Here is a 16,444-nt window from a genome sequence, read left to right as displayed (position 1 = left end):
ATTTTTACCTGTGCGACTTTAACCGAGCAATGAAATCGGGCAACCCACTTAAGTACTCTATTTTTTCTCTTTGCACACTCCTTTCTCTCCTTTCCACATCTATCATGTGTTACCATTACATTCCGGTTGTCTCTCGACAACGCTCTAACATCACAGGCAGACGGCAATGCAATCTTGCTAACCTGCATCCTGTCTGTACATCTTCTACTGCACCTCTTGCTTTTTCTGTGGGTCTCTGGAATTGTCAGTCAGCTGTCAACAAAGCAGACTTCATTTCTGCTTTTTCTTTACAATCTACACTCAGCATCTTGGGCTTGACCGAGACCTGGAGTCGTCCAGAAGACTCAGCAACCCCAGTTGCTCTGTCTAACAACTTCTCTTTCTCTCACACCCCTCGTCAGGTTGGGAGGGGTGGGGGCACTGGTCTGCTCATTTCTAACAATTGGAAATACTCAACCCACTCTCCCCAATGCAATTATAACTCAGTTGAATATCATGCGATTAGAAGACTCAGCAACCCCAGTTGCTCTGTCTAACAACTTCTCTTTCTCTCACACCCCTCGTCAGGTTGGGAGGGGTGGGGGCACTGGTCTGCTCATTTCTAACAATTGGAAATACTCAACCCAGTCTCCCCAATGCAATTATAACTCAGTTGAATATCATGCGATTACTGTAACAACTCCTATAAAACTCCTGGTCAACTGGGCACCTTCCTAGAGGAGCTGGATGGGCTGCTGTCCTCATTCCCTGAGGATGGCAGTCCACTTTTAGTCTTTGGTGACTTCAACATTCATCTGGACATTCACTTCTAGCTTAATTTGATCTCAAACGCCTTACCACTACAAGCACGCACAAATCAGGCAACCAACTTGAATTTATTTACACACACAATTGTACTGCAGACAACATTTTGGTAAAACCCCTACACATCTCCATGACCACTTCTTCATAACATTTAACCTACATCTTGCTACCTGTGAGCCACCAACTGCTCTACCTGTTACTTTTATATGTAACCTACGCTCCCTTTCAACCTCCTATCTTTCCTCTGTAGTGTCCTCCTCTCTTCCCTTACCTACCCATTTCTCATCTCTGGATGTTAATGCAGCAACTGACACTTTATGCTCTATTTTAACTTCTTGTCTAGACAATATATGTCCTCTCTCCTCCAGGCCAGTGATCTTGAAAGTGCTTCGGAGGGCATTTACACCTGGTCTTTTCACGATTGGATAGCTATCCGATCAGAGAAAACACATGTAAACAGGCCCAGTCTAGTCCTGTTCTCCCTTTATGTGCTTAGTTACTGTAATTAGTTATACCTGTTTATCATTTAGTTGCCTGTGTTTGTCTTTTGAATATATAGCCCAGTGTTCTCAGTTGTGTTTGTCGGTTCTTGTCATTACATGGTGTGTTTAAACTTTATTATCTCCTTCAGTCACCTATGCGTTTTTCTTGATTATTGATAACTTCTGTATGTTACAATTATTTCTGTGTCTTTATTGTGTGTGCTGACTACATACAGCCCTGACACTGGCATGAAGTGTATCCTAAAGTTATGCTCAAGGAAGCCGTGTTCACAATAACCCCAGGAAAACATGGGCCCTCCATACATTATGAGAATTACCTCAAGAGTCCAGCATACATAAGTAACTGACATCAGAACATAAAAACAAAACAAGGACTAAAAACTGCGGTTTGGCAGAACACCAAACCAAACATCAGCATACACAGTCAAATGAAGGCATATAAGATACTGACATACAAGTGTCAGTGAATAAGGCAAAGATTAAAAGGAATGTGGAGGTATTCAAGGACCTTTATTTTGAAAAGGGTTTTTTTTCAAAAAGGGGAGGATGGAGTGTTCTGAAAAAAATAAGAAAATGAGCGAGACGAGCACGAGTGCGAGAAAGAAAAAGTTAGTTTTCTTGTGACTTCTTGGATTAGTTGTGAACAGCATTAGACAAGCGTCGAGGTGAGCTGCCGAGAAGCTGGACCGAGCTTGTGCTGTCGTGAGTTTTGACGGAGCCTGATTGGCGAGAAACTGAACTGCGTGTCTGATATACCAGGAGGGGCATTGCTCATCGTGCTAGCTGAGAAGGTGTGTAGGCACGAGTGTTCGTCTTCTCCGGAAGGGAGCTGAGATGTTAATCAACGCCATTATACTCTGGGTAGCTACCGTGTACGTTATTAAATTCCAGAGCCTCAATCCTCATCAGTCGCTGCTACTGAAGACAAAAGCATACTTAGCAAGGCAGATAAAAACATACTTAAATAAATAAGTACAGGAATTAAATGTACTAGGGGTTGAAGACCTAGATCTTGTCATTTTCCTAGTCATCCAAGATATATTGTAGCAGAAGTTAAACTCACCCTTACATTGTAGTGAAATTCCCCGCTACATTAATTTGGCGTCACGAACAGGATCATACTTAGCCTGATCTTTGCTGTTTGTAGTATTCTGTCCCAGGTCTGTGAGCAAGAAGAAAAATGGCAGAACTGGAAGAGCTGAAGAAGGAGTTCGCTGATATGCAGAGGAGGTTAGCAGAACAAGCTGGAGCCCTGGATCATGCCAGAATGGAACAGCGAGAAGCTCTGTCATTGGCAAGGGCTGTAATGGAGCAGCAAGCATCCACTCGTGCACCCCCAGCAACGATTTACATCCCAAGGGATCACAAACTCACTGACTTCACTGGTACCACCAAGCCTGGAGAAGGAGGTGTGGAAGAGTGGATTCTTTACATGAAATCAGCATTCCGTGTCATGAAAGTGCCAGATGAGGATCAAGTGGAGCTGATTAAACAGCACTTAAAGGGAGAAGCTAAAGATACCGTGAAGTTCATGCTGGAAGAAGGGGATAACAGTAAGGAGTCCATCTTCAAACTGCTACAGGAAACATATGGGGATAAGGTACCCATTGGCACAAGGTTAAAATACTGTTATGATAGAAAACAAGCACCCGGTGAGACCATACGTGTCTATGCTTATGACTTACGAGAGAAACTGTACAAGGTAAAACGCAGAGAGCCAAGCAGAGTATCAGATGAAGAGAGTGTTCTGAAAGAGCAGTTAGTCCTTGGACTAAGGGATGATTTCCTAAGAAGATAGATGAAACGGAGGATCAAGGAAGAGCGAAGCTTGACTTTTGCACAGCTGATGCAGGATGCCATCACATGGTCTGAGGAAGAGGAAGCACAGTCTGAAGGTAGCTTTAAGACCCCTGTGCGTGCAAGAGCTGCAGTTCACACTACAGTTGCGACTGGTGACAGTTCATCCTCACTTACGTTAGAAAAGTTGCACGAAGCAATAGAGAAGATAGCTGCACGTCAGGAAGAATTGTACAGAATAGTCCATAGTCAAGGGAGAGTTAACCCCCAGCCTGCTGGTACGAGAAGGCAGCCACTAAAAAACAGCGAAGGGAAATATATCTGTTACACATGTGGTGAACCAGGTCACACCAGTCGACATTGCGGACAGCACAAGGAGCTGAGTAATAGGGGTGCTGCAGCATCACAAATGGCGGAAATGACTGAGGCAGTAAGAGGAGCTTCGTCGAGTGACTTGGTAAGCACCAATGGGCCTTCAGTAATCCGGAGTCATAAAGCTGACTGGAAGGTTGATGTCGTGCCAGGAACTCTTAAGGAGAGCGCTTTTGGAGACTGTCTGACAATGGACGTTAAAATAGCAGGGGTGCCCACTAAGTGCCTGCTGGACACAGGTTCAGAGGTCACCACCATCTCAGAGCATTTCGGAGGGAAAGAGATTCAGCTGTTGTCCACTAACTGGGTGCGCCTCACTGCAAATGGTCTAGACATTCCTGTTCTTGGATGTCTATAGGCAAGTCTGCTTCCAGGAAAATTTGTTTTCGTGCTCACAGAGTCCAACCCCGATGCGCAGGAAATGAAGTGAAGTGAAGTGACATGTGGCCAAGTATGGTGACCCATACTCAGAATTAGTGCTCTGCATTTACCCATCCAAAGTGCACACACACAGCAGTGAACACACACAAACCGTGAACACACACCCGGAGCAGTGGGCAGCCATTTATACTGCGGCGCCCGGGGAGCAGTTGGGGGTTCGGTGCCTTGCTCAAGGGTACCTCAGTCATGGTATTGAAGGTGGGAGAGTCCATTCACCCCCCCCCCCTACAATCCCTGCCGGTACGAGACTCGAACCCACAACCTTTGGGTTATGAGTCCGACTCTCTAACCATTAGGCCACGACTTCCCCTTGGAAAGGATTGGATGGAATTGTGGGAATGAATGTCCTTAGTGAATTGAAGAACCTTGTACTGTCTGGAAAGGAGTTCAGCGAGGAAAGTAAAGTCAGCCGAGGCACAGATGCTCATGTAAGGACAGTGATAGCAAGAGTGAATAAAGATGAGGGACTCTTGGGCCCAGAGGGAAGGATAGGATTTGTTAAGGTGTCTGGGAAGCAAGTTGTGACAATCCCACCCTTAAGTGAGAAGATTGTGGAAGGCCACTGCAGTATACCTCAGCAAGTGAAGCGTCAAGTACTGGTGGAGTGCACAGATTCTGTTACCCTTCCTAAAGGACTGTTAGTAGCCAATGTGCTTGCGAGCCCAGAAAAAGGAAGAGTCCCAGTGCGAGTGTTAAATCTCTGTCAGGAGACTATCAGGTTGATGCCGAGATCCAGGATTGCAGTTGTGTCCAAGCCTCAGAAAGTAGTCCCAAAGCAAATGGTGGAATTTGAAGAGGATGAGGGCGAGTTATGCGTTAAGCGACATATGCAGTGCAGTGTTAAGATGGAGAATCAGCCCAAGCAACCTGTCAATTCCAGTGCAATTGAACCAGGAGGTGCAACGTGAGGAGTTAAATGCACTGCTGGCGCGTTACAGTGATGTTTTTTCCAAGAGCGACACAGATTTTGGATATACAACGACAGTGACGCATAGCATTCCTACAGGAGATGCACAGCCCATAACGCAATGCCACAGACGAGTCCCACCTCGCGTTTTCCAAGAGTTTAAAAGACTTGTGCAGGATCTTGTCATTCAAGGTATACTGAAGGAGAGTTGCAGTCCATGGGCCTCACCTGCTGTCATTGTGTTATTAAAAGATGGAGGTGTTCGTTTTTGCTGTGTCTACAGGAAACTCAATCTAGTCACATTTAAGAATGCCTACCCCCTTCCCCGTGTGGAGGAATCTTTGGATGCTTTGAGTAATGCATAGTTGTTTTCCACTCTGGATCTCACAGCAGGTTACTTCCAAGTGGCGGTAAATGAATCAGATCGGGAGAAAACCGCTGTCACAACACCATTCGGGTTGTATGAGTGGACACGGATGCCGTTTGGTTTATGCAACGCTCCGGCCACCTTTCAATGATTGATGGGTGCCGCATTAGGTGATCTGGCCTTTGACATTCTGTTGATCTATCTCGACGATATTATTGTGTTCTCTGTGGATTTCAAGAGTCATTGTGAGAAGTTGGAGCTTGTTTTCTCTAGGTTGCATCAGCATGGACTGAAGTTGAAACCGAGTAAATGTTTCCTCCTGAGGCCAGAGGTCTGGTTCTTGGGACACATAATTTCTTCTAAGGGTGTTCAGGTGGACAAGAACAAGGTTCAGTGCTTGAATGCATGGCCTTCACCGTCGAATGTGAGGGAGGTTAGACAGCTGTTGGGATTTATGAGTTACTATCGCCGGTTTGTTCCCAGATTCGCACAGCTGGCCAAGTCCCTACATGCCCTAGTGGGGAAAGGTAACAAAGACAAGTCATCAGAACCATTCGTCTGGAGAGAGGAGTGTCAGACTGCATTCAACAAACTAAAGAGTTGTCTCATTGTCACCTCCGATTCTTGCTTACCCTGATTTCCAATGTCCGTTCATACTTACGATGGATGGGAGTCTTAATGGACTTGGAGCAATACTCAGTCAAAAGCAGGGGGGCGTAGAACACGTAATTGCCTACGCGAGCAGAGGTCTAAAGGGATCTGAAAGGAATGACCGGAATTACACCGCATTCAAGTTGGAGTTACTAGCCCTTAAATGGGCAGTAACCGAGATATTTAAGGAGTACCTGATGTTTGCAAAATTTCAGGTTATTACCGATCACAACCCTCTCCGTTACTTGGAAACAGCCAACCTTGGGGCAGTAGAGCATCATTGGGCTGCACAGTTAGCAGAGTTCAACTTTGAGGTTTGTTACAAGCCCGGCAGACAGAACACTAATGCTGACATTCTTTCTAGGATTCCCTGGAGTATGGAACCCGAGGAGGATGACACAGAAAAAGACTTCATTCGGTTGACCTCAGACGAGGTACGGGCATGCCTGTGGCCAGGTAAAGAACAGGAGGTTACTGACACGTAGTTTCCGGGGTATGGAAACCCAGCAAAAGAAGTTAGCAAGACAGCTTGAACATCTGAAACTAAGGCATCAAGTGCTGTTCCGAGTGATTATGGATCCAAGAGATGGAGGGGAGATTTGGCAGTTGGTAGTGCCAGAGTCTTTACGGGAGAAAGTGTATGAGGGAGTGCACGAACAAGGAGGACATTTTGGAAGTAGGACTACATTAGAGCAGATGCGACGGAGTTATTATTGGCCCTCAATGGCTAATGACGTGCAGGCATGGGTAACTCAGTGTCGGAGGTGTACCTTAGCTAAGGATGTGTTCCCCAAGATTCATGCTCCTAAGACCTGCACCAATGTAACTGCACCTCTAGAAGTTCTTGCCATGGATTGCACTGTGCTTTAGAGATCAGCAGGAGGCTATGAGAATGTTCTAGTGCTTACGGACATGTTTACAAGATTTACAGTGGCAGTCCCGACTGAAAATCAGACAGCACTTACTACCGCCAAAGCTCTTGTACGACACTGGTTTGTCTGCTATGGATGTCCCGCCTGGCTGCACTCGGATCAAGGGAGGTGTTTTGAAGCAAGTGTAATCAAGGAACTCTGTAAGCTGTATGGAATCAGAAAGAGTCGCACCAGTCCTTACCACCCTCAAGGGAACGCACAGTGCAAACGATTCAACCGTACAATGCACGACATGTTGCAGATGTTACCTGCTGAAAAGAAAAAAGATTGGAAGACTTACTTGCCTGAACTGGTGATGGCTTACAATAGCCATGTTCATTCGTCAGTGGGTTACTCCCCGTTTTATCTCATGTTTGGGTGGGACGCAAGGCTGCCCATGGATGTCTTAGGAGGGAGGGATCTGACTGACGATGAAGCAGATGATTTGGATGAGTGGGTGAAGAGTCACCTTGAACAACTGAGGACTGCAGTGGAGACTGCAAAAGCAACCGCCCAAGAAGCTTCCAGGAGAAGAAAGAGAGTCTATGATCGCAAGGCTGCAGGAGCGCTCATTAGACCTGGTGACAGAGTATTGTTGCGTAACCACAAGTTTAGAGGACGAAACAAAATCCAAGATAAGTGGGAGTCCGTACCGTATTTGGTAGTGCAACAGAATCATGCAGGTTTACCAGTGTTTACTGTACGTCCTGAGCCAGGGGGTCCCACAAAAGTAGTTCACAGGGATCAGTTGAGACACTGTACCTTCCCTTCACTCAAAAGACAGGTTACACGTGCTGAAAGAGAAAAAGAGTTGTCAGAAACAGATGTTGATTCGCATGACATTGCTTACATTCCATATACCACTCAATTGCCAAACACATACTTACCTGGGGAAGTCGAGGGTGGAGTAGTTTGTGAGGATGTTAGTATTGCTGAGAGCGAGAGAGTAGAAACAGGACAAGATGGGGAATCTGATGTTTGTGACATTTCAAAAGCTGACACCAATGTGGAACCTAGTCTTAGACGTTCAAAAAGAAAAACACAAGGTAGATTGCCTGTAAGATATAAGGATGATTACATTATGTAATTTGGGGTTAAAATGTCTAAACAAATGTTGAATATGTTGTCAAGGAATCAAATGATAACTGTTCTTGTGTTTTCAGTTTTTTACTTAGGAGCTGGTCATCTTGGAGAGTCCTGTATATGGCAGGGTTTAGCAGGGGTGAATGTGGAGGTATTCAAGGACCTTTATTTTGAAAAGGTTTTTTTTAAAAAAAGGGGAGGACGGAGTGTTCTGAAAAAAAGAAGAAAATGAGCGAGACGAGCGCAAGCGCGAGAAAGAAAAAGTTAGTTTTCTTGTGACTTCTTGGATTAGTTGTGAACAGCATTAGACAAGCGTCGAGGTGAGCTGCCGAGAAGCTGGACCGAGCTTGTGCTGTCGTGAGTTTTGACGGAGCCTGATTGCCGAGAAACTGAACTGCGTGTCTGATATACCAGGTGGGACATTGCTCATCGTGCTAGCTGAGAAGGTGTGTAGGCACGAGTGTTCGTCTTCTCCGGAAGGGAGCCGAGATACTGTGAGTTTTTCTTCACTGCTGTTTAACCACAGTTGATATTCTGAAGAATTACACGGACGTTATTTGTTGTTTTTGAAGCAAAGCAGCTTGGATTGAGTGATTTTGCTACTGTTGTTCGAGACAAAATCCTTGTGTGTCGTTTTTGATACAATAGTACAATAGTGGACACAAACGGCATTGCGAACACATTGAAGCTCTTCTTTTGCAATATTTTTCCTTCTATTTTTCATAGTTTATTTTATGATGTTTTGCAGTATTTTCACTTTGAAATTCTTTTTGTATGGACTTGAGAACTGGTAACTGAGTTTACTTGATTGAATGAATCCGAATTACAGGTTTTTTTGAAGGGACTGTTTTCATCTACTGGAAACGTTCGTAGAAATATATATTTTCCCTTATTATTTATTCCTGAACTTTATTTTTCCTGTATTTAAAGAAAAGGAAGAGACTTTCTGTTTTTGAACAGGTGGCTATTTGTTTGATCTAATTACCCTGCCATATCTGAACACTCCAACACCAGCCCAGTTCTACTGTGAGGTAAAACTTTAACTCTGGGATTATGAATCTCAGGCATGTGAACTGACATGAAAGATATCTGATGTGGAATGAAACATCTGTAATGTACTTTTGAGTGAACTGAGTACCATTTGAGCATTCTATCAGAACTGTTGTTGTTTTTCTATTTTTGTTTATTTATTATTGTTGAAGAAAAGAAACCGAACAAAAGTTTGAATCTGAACAAAACTTTATTTTTGTACATTTCTTGGTGAAATCATAAGAAATCATAAGAGAAGTGAAACAGAGTTTATTTCTTGACTATTGTTTTCTTTCTTTTGTTTATTCTTTACTAAACATTTAGGAAATAAGTGTAAAACTTCTGTTATTTTGGAGAAGGGGCATTCCTACTGTCTTGTGGGCTGATAGAGGGGAAGAGGGGTTAATCAACACCATTGTACTCTGGGTAGCTACCATGTACGTTATTAAATTCCAGAGCCTCAATCCTCATCAGTCACTGCTACTGAAGACAAAAGCATACTTAGCAAGGCAGATAAAAACATACTTAAATAAATAAGTACAGGAATTAAATGTACTAGGGGTTGAAGACCTAGATCTTGTCATTTTCCTAGTCATCCAAGATATATTGTAGCAGAAGTTAAACTCACCCTTACATTGTAGTTAAATTCCCCGCTACAGGAATATAGGAGAAAAAAATCAAGTCAAAATAACAAGGACAAGTGTAATTTTAAGCAGAGACAATAGCATGTACTATTACAATTGTATTAAACTTATGGAAAAAAAGATCACTGGGCAAAGATACATTTATCTTACAAAGTTTACTTAAATTTATGTTAGAATATTTTTTTCTTTTTCTTCTATTTAAAAATGGTGCTTAATCCTGCTCTACCACTAATTCATTGTATTGTTTGTGTAGCTATTTTATATTTTTTAAACATTGGTAAAAAAAAGAGATGATTGCTAATTATTATAGTTGTAGGCCTAGAGGTCAGCACATTCATTTCAGATGTAACCTTTTTCAATTTGATGGGGGCAACAGCTTCTAATGTATTAGAGAAGATAGTGCCCATGTTGCTAGTCATTTCGTCTAGTACATGTGTATTTATGGGTACACAGAGCAGTTGAGATAAAACAGGCAGGTAATTTGTGAATCTGTCTTTGGCGGCTGGAACAATAGTTTTGCCCAGATGATAACGCAGAGCCATATAGTTAATATCAGTAATATGCAGCATGCACGATACAAGGAAACGGTCAGTAACATCATCACTTTGAGGTACGATATCTATATCAGTAAGATCAATTCCATGATCAGATTTTTTCTAGATCCTGCATTAAATTTATATTTTGACCTCACTATTCGGGGAACAGACAGTCTTTATTGACTCTACAGCGCAAGTACTTCTATCATTTAAGTGGGTAGAACAAAAGTCATCAGGGCAGTTATTTGAGATTTGACTTACATATGGTGCGTAGCGTCCTGGAGATGTTGTCCGACAAGAGTTCCGCTCCGACTCTACTGGGGTGCAGGCCATCAGCGCGAAACAGCCTAGGACGCTCCCAGAAAAGATTCCAATTATTAACAAAAAGCAGTTTATGTTCTTTACACCATGACAATAACCATTCATTTAAAGCAAAAAGTCTGCTGAACCTTTCGTGTCCTCGTCGATACGTGGGAAGCTGTCCTGACACGATGATCGTCGTCGCGGGCGATGTGCTGCGCACCATCTCGATCAGGCTCCTGAAGTCCCTCTTCAGTGTCTCTGTCTACCGCAGCTTGGTGTCATTAAGCCCCGCATGAAGCATGCATCTCGTCGCCCTTCAGGATCGCGGGTATCTGCGCAGAAACTTCGAGAACACGAGCACCAGGGAAACAGTGAGTGTGCACTTTACCTTCAGCTAATCTAGCACGGACGTGCCGGACGATGGAGTCTCCGACGATCACAGCGCCACGTTCCGTCTCGCGGAGGGGAGCGAAGCGGTTCCGGGTGGAGATCTCGAAGACCGGAGGCGGCGGAGGGAGAGAGGTTGTTGCCCGGGGCCTGGCTCGCGTCTTTCGCTGAGGGTGCAACCAGGGTCCGTGGTGTCCCAGCACCGGAGTGAAGGACATCTGGGAAGATCGCATCCTGGGTGCACCGGGCCTGTGCACCGAATGCAGCTCGAACATGTCCTCACCTGCACTCAAAGGTAGACACACATCCGCCATTAACACAAGTGACAGTGAGTAAAACAATGGTAATGTGTGTGTGAATAGAGTATTAGCAATGTAAGTGAGATTAGCGGCAACAACGCTGGTGATGCTAATGGGCTATATGCTAATAGCAGACTTGGGAAATCAAAGTAGAACTAGTGAAAACAAGGCACTCTGATTGTTTTTGTTGTAGAATACGATAGGGGATATATTCACACGTTATAGAAATGAAAATGATGGTGTATAAAATGTAATTGAAATATAAAATCTATTTTGAAATCTGTCATGGAACCTAACTTGCATAAACCACTATTCCACACAATAGAGAGATCAAACGACCCAGAGTTCACATGGTTTATTTTAAAGGTAGATGGTGGGAGAGTTTGAGTAGAATAATAGAATAATAAACTAGAATGGTAAAGTTGTGGTGTTTTGTTGTGATGCATTATACACATTTTCCATAAAAATGAAATGTATTTTGGTCACACTTTAGTTTGGAGAGCACTATTAACTACAACTTTTGCCTCATTAAACTCCTAATTTGCATCTTATAACAGTTTTTCACATTTGCCAAGACACTAGACCCCATTCTCTGAACCAAATTGTCAATAGCCTAAACCAATTTGTCAAATAAATCACTTTCTGCAAAACCTTACAGTTTTTCTCGATTGCTAACACACAATTCATGAAACAATTCACCATTTTCTCACAACTATAAACACAATCTCAAAACTACACACCAACTTATGCAAACTTCAAACTTCCAGGTCAAAGTCAAACATTTTAGTCAAAAACACATTCGCCTCAGATGACACACAAACCTGCCAAATACACTGACTGTCTAGAGAACACTAGTGAGATCAATTCAAAACACTGTAACAAAAACCGCCTTTCTGGAAACAGGACACATTTTGCCAGTCAATGTCTGTTACAGTATACAGCATAAATAGAGGGGTGCAGATACAATAAAATTCAGCAATAAACTTTACTGTCATTACACTACTGTAAAGTGATCTTACAGTAGATGAAAAGCACTGAAACATTCAAAAACTAAACAGCTGAATATGCAGGGAACCACATTGGAATATACGGTCAGTTACTGTACAGCAATAAATAAATAAATTCAGCATCCTCTGCCAAGTTGCATTACAATATTGTTAATATCCTTATTTGTTATACTATAGCAGTTTCTTAGTCTTCTGACAGACTTTCTCTGCCTCCCCTAGACAGTCGACTCTCAGTTCTGCACAAATACAATACATGTAAGGACCACTTGGCTACAAATCAATTCAGCAGTAATGAGTTTGAGGCTGTGCGCTACAGTATTTACAGTACAAAGAACAGTAAAAGTTATCTAATCTGAAGTACTGCTACTATGTACTGTAAATGTAATGTGTAAGTAGTGTAAAAACCCTGTAGATGAACCTGCAGGCCAGCTTTCCTCATGGTCAGTCCATGCACAAGAACATGCTCAACTATAGTGGTTTATATTTCATCAGGAACAAATAACCTTTGACCTCGTCCCCTTCATTTTTCTTTTCTCCTCCTATTCTTCTTTGTCTCCCACTACTAGGATTCATTTTCTAAAACACAATCACCTGTGCTCTTGTTTATGTCATCCTGAGATTCTGACTGGTGTGTCATCAGTGTTGCTAATTAATGTTCACACATGGATAAATGTGTGCTATTTGTGTTCATTTTGTGATTCTTGAGGTAGTTATATTGTGTGTTCTAAATGAGGTTAAACCTGTGCCAAATGATGCCATTCTTGTGTTTTGAGTTTTGCAGAAAACACTGAGCAAATTGGAACATGTGTGAAAGCAAGTGATATGTGTTAAAAGTTTTGAGAAATGTGTTTTTGTTTTGAGAACTGTATGAATAGTTTGAAAAATTGGGCCAAATAAATCAGTTATAGTGTGTTAGCAATCAAGAAAAACTATAAACAAGTTCAGGCAGTTTAGACACTGTTAGCAGATCTCATGCACTCTTCTGCAAAACTCTAAACACATTTTCACTCTCTAAGACACAATTTGCACTGTGATGAACTTGTGATGCAACACGGCTGTCATCATGCACATACAATAATTCAAAATTGTTCACACTTGTTTCTAAATGTTTACAGTTTTTTACGATTGCTTACACACTAAAATTAAACTTTTCCAACAATTACACTCGAGGAGCGAAACACAAGGATAGATTTGCACAACTGTAAGCACATTGTCAGCTTCACACTATTTGCAAAACATTACACACAGTGATTTGCAAACACTAAACACACTTGTATACATCAGACACAGAAGTATATCATGATTTCACTTCCTTACAATTCCAAAGCACTGACTGTCAAATTACCACCCCTATGAGCCAATCTGTTAAACACAGCCATCAGGTGCACAAACACATGATTGCTAAATTGTAGATGCACCAATCAGGTTTAAAGTGAAGTGACCCATACTTGGAATTAGTGCTCTGCATTTAACCCATCCAAAGTGCACACACACAGCAGTGAACACACACCCAGAGCAGTGGGCAGCCATTTATGCTGCGGAGCCCGGGGAGCAGTTGGGGGTTCGGTGCCTTGCTCAAGGGCACCTCAGTCATGGTATTGAAGGTGGGAGAGAGTGCTGTACATTCACTCCCCTCACCTACAATCCCTGCCGGTACGAGACTCGAACCCGCAACCTTTGGGTTACGAGTCCAACTCTCTCACCATTAGGCCACGACTTCCCCACGCACTATAAAAATGCAGCAGGTAGGTTCACCTGCCTTCAACCAAAATGGAAGGAGTCAGAAGAAGAGTGAGGGCGGAGGCAGAGGCAGGAGGAGAACGTGCACAAAGAAGAAGAGGACCAAACTTATCAAATGACATTCGTGCAACACTAGTGGACCATGTTGTGAACCACGGATTGACGCTGAGGGAGGCTGGACTGAGAGTTCAGCCAAATCTTAGCAGATATACAGTGATATACAGTATATCATAAGGACTTTTCGACAGGAAAACAAGTAAAAGAAGATCTGTCTACAGTTACAGTAAACAGCCGCTTATTGTATGCACCATATCAGCACTTGTGATACCCCTTCCTGTGACATTAGCATTGGTCTTGTGTAGTGTTTGGTGAACTATTGTATAGTTGCACTTTATCTGTGTACTTCATTTACAGTACTCTAATCACTGAGAATTAGACTTGCTAAAAGTGTTTTAGGTTAGCAACAGCAGTGTGTAACTGGTTCAAAAAGATTAAAGTCATATGAAATGTGTGTTTCGTATGGTAACAAAATATTGTTTTTATAAAGTTGTGTATAGTTTTGACAAAAGTGTTCCATTTTGCAAATGATCTGAAGTGTTGTGCTACTTTGGTGTAGGGTTGTGTTAATTGTGTGTAGTGTTTTGACAAACCGGGCCCTGTTTTCAAAATTGTGCTTAAGCAATTGTAAAAACTGTAAATATACAAAATATAAGCCAGTAAAAAATAACACAGATGGCACGGGTGCATCCATCAGTCTGAGAGGTAGAGGAAGAGTGCGTATACGAGGTGGAGGAAGAGGAGGACGAGGAAGAGCAAGACCAAGAACAGTCTTTTCAGATGAAATTAGAGCTACTGTGATAGACCATGTTCTTGTGAATGGAATGAAAGAGGCAGGACAAAGAGTTCAGCCTTAGTGGCAGGTCCATGGCGGCTATGGTAGTGACGTAGGTCTTACATCTGCCCTTATCTTCCCCTTCCTAATTCCCCTGTAACCACCATCTCTCCACCTGACCGAGGTTAGGTGGGAATTTCCTGCATTACAGTGTCCTATGCTGAACCTATGATGTTTGGTTGGTTCTATGGCTTCGTAGTGACCACCTTACTGAGGCTTCTTCGGACAGGGCTCCGACGCGGGAACCAAGGTGGGTGAGTACGATCCATTTCTAAATATATATAACCGGGTGCTCGACTTGCAGTGTTTATTTCACTCGTCGATATATGTCCAGACGGTACGATAAGCCGGGTTTCGGCTTTATCCTTCCTGGATTATGCGGCCAGGTCACAGGCATCTGCGGGAGCCTTCTTGATCATTAGGCCCCCAGCACGGCACTGCAAAAATTTCCTGGACGTCCGGGCTGGTCTTATGCTTTCAGGCTGCCCTGTCTGGTCTACCGTATCTAGGTTGCCTTGAGGGGCCTCCCGATCACCAGGATATCCCGTCTTGCTGAGGCGTCGAGCAAGAGGGGATAGGTGGCATTTGCGAGAATCTTCTTGTGTAATGCTGTCTCAGGCAGTGCTCTCCTCACCTTAGAGGGTTGTATTTGAGCTTGCCTCTCCCGTTTGGCTCAGTACTTCCAGGTATCTGTGAGCAGATGCTTGGAAAACTCTTAAAGCCATACTATGGTAAGTGCACACGTTAAGCTTTGTGCACTTTCTAAAAATCCACATAAGTGGTAAGTGTGCACGTTATGCTTTGCACACTTTCTAAAATCCACATAGGTGGTAAGTGTGCACGTTATGCTTTGCCCACTTTCTAAAATCCACATAAGTGGTAAGTGTGCACGATATGCTTTGCCCACTTTTCTGAAATCCTGTATGGTAAGGGTTACGCGTTATTAGCCTCGTTCCCTTTCTCTGAGTTGGTTTAGACCCTGGTACCTTGGGCTCCACTCAACTAGTATGTCTCTTCGTCACACTCTGGAAGCATTGCTCCCCTCACCATTGAGGGTTATTGTGAGCATGGTGCTTTCTTTCGAGCGTTTAATTCTCTCTGAGGAGTTGCCTCTCTGATGCACTGAGTTTTTTGGCTAGCTTGCAGTACACTTACCCTTCTGATTCTAACAATCGCACTGTAGGTCGAGCCCCCCTCTCGCTGAGAGCTGGGTTTGTGCTTGCTCAGCTAAGGTAAATTACTGCTAGATAGCGTTTTGGGATGCACCATTTCCATCTATGGGCTGCTCTTCCAGAGTGCCACGAGAACCCCTTAGAATGGTGTTTTTTTAAATCCATGTTATGGTAAGTGTGCACGTGAAGTCTTTGTACACTTTCTAAAATCCACACTGTGGTAAGTTCGCACGCTAGTACTCTGCGTTCTTTTCTAAAAATCCTGTATGGTAAGAGCTATGCGCAGCAGCCTCGTGCTCTCTCTGAGTGGTTTAAAACCCCGGTTTTGCCTTGGGCACCACTCGTCCTATGTATCCTCTGGATACCTACTTTAACAGGGTCTTGCTACTAGGGGTCTGTTGACACAGTTCCTTTAGCATATGCAGAGCGTGCGGTAGGCCCTGTGTGACAGGCCAAGACTTAGTATAATTCTAGGCTCTTGGTATTCCCTTAAAGGAATCTATTCCTGATTCCAAGCCTTGAGCTCTACCCCGGGCCGAGGAGTTTTGGTCCTAACAGGTAAGTTTTTTTGGGTATGTAGCCTAGGCCTTTGGCCGTAG

General features: G+C 43.3%; 1 long non-coding RNA gene across 1 annotated transcript; it reads left to right on the top strand.

Moving 5' to 3' along the window:
- Positions 1-1,902: 1,902 nt before the first annotated feature.
- LOC107548746 (uncharacterized) lies at positions 1,903-8,439 on the top strand. The gene is made up of 2 exons (XR_001604495.1): positions 1,903-2,098; positions 8,283-8,439. It is a non-coding gene; the product is annotated as an uncharacterized lncRNA (long non-coding RNA).
- The last annotated feature ends 8,005 nt before the right edge of the window (positions 8,440-16,444 follow it).

This window comes from Sinocyclocheilus grahami, unplaced genomic scaffold (genome assembly GCF_001515645.1).
Source record: "Sinocyclocheilus grahami isolate Dianchi unplaced genomic scaffold, SAMN03320097.WGS_v1.1 scaffold354.1, whole genome shotgun sequence".
In the NCBI taxonomy this organism is placed as follows: Eukaryota; Metazoa; Chordata; class Actinopteri; order Cypriniformes; family Cyprinidae; genus Sinocyclocheilus; species Sinocyclocheilus grahami.
Note: the sequence above shows the minus strand (reverse complement) of the source record. Positions and strands in the feature narration are given on the sequence as shown.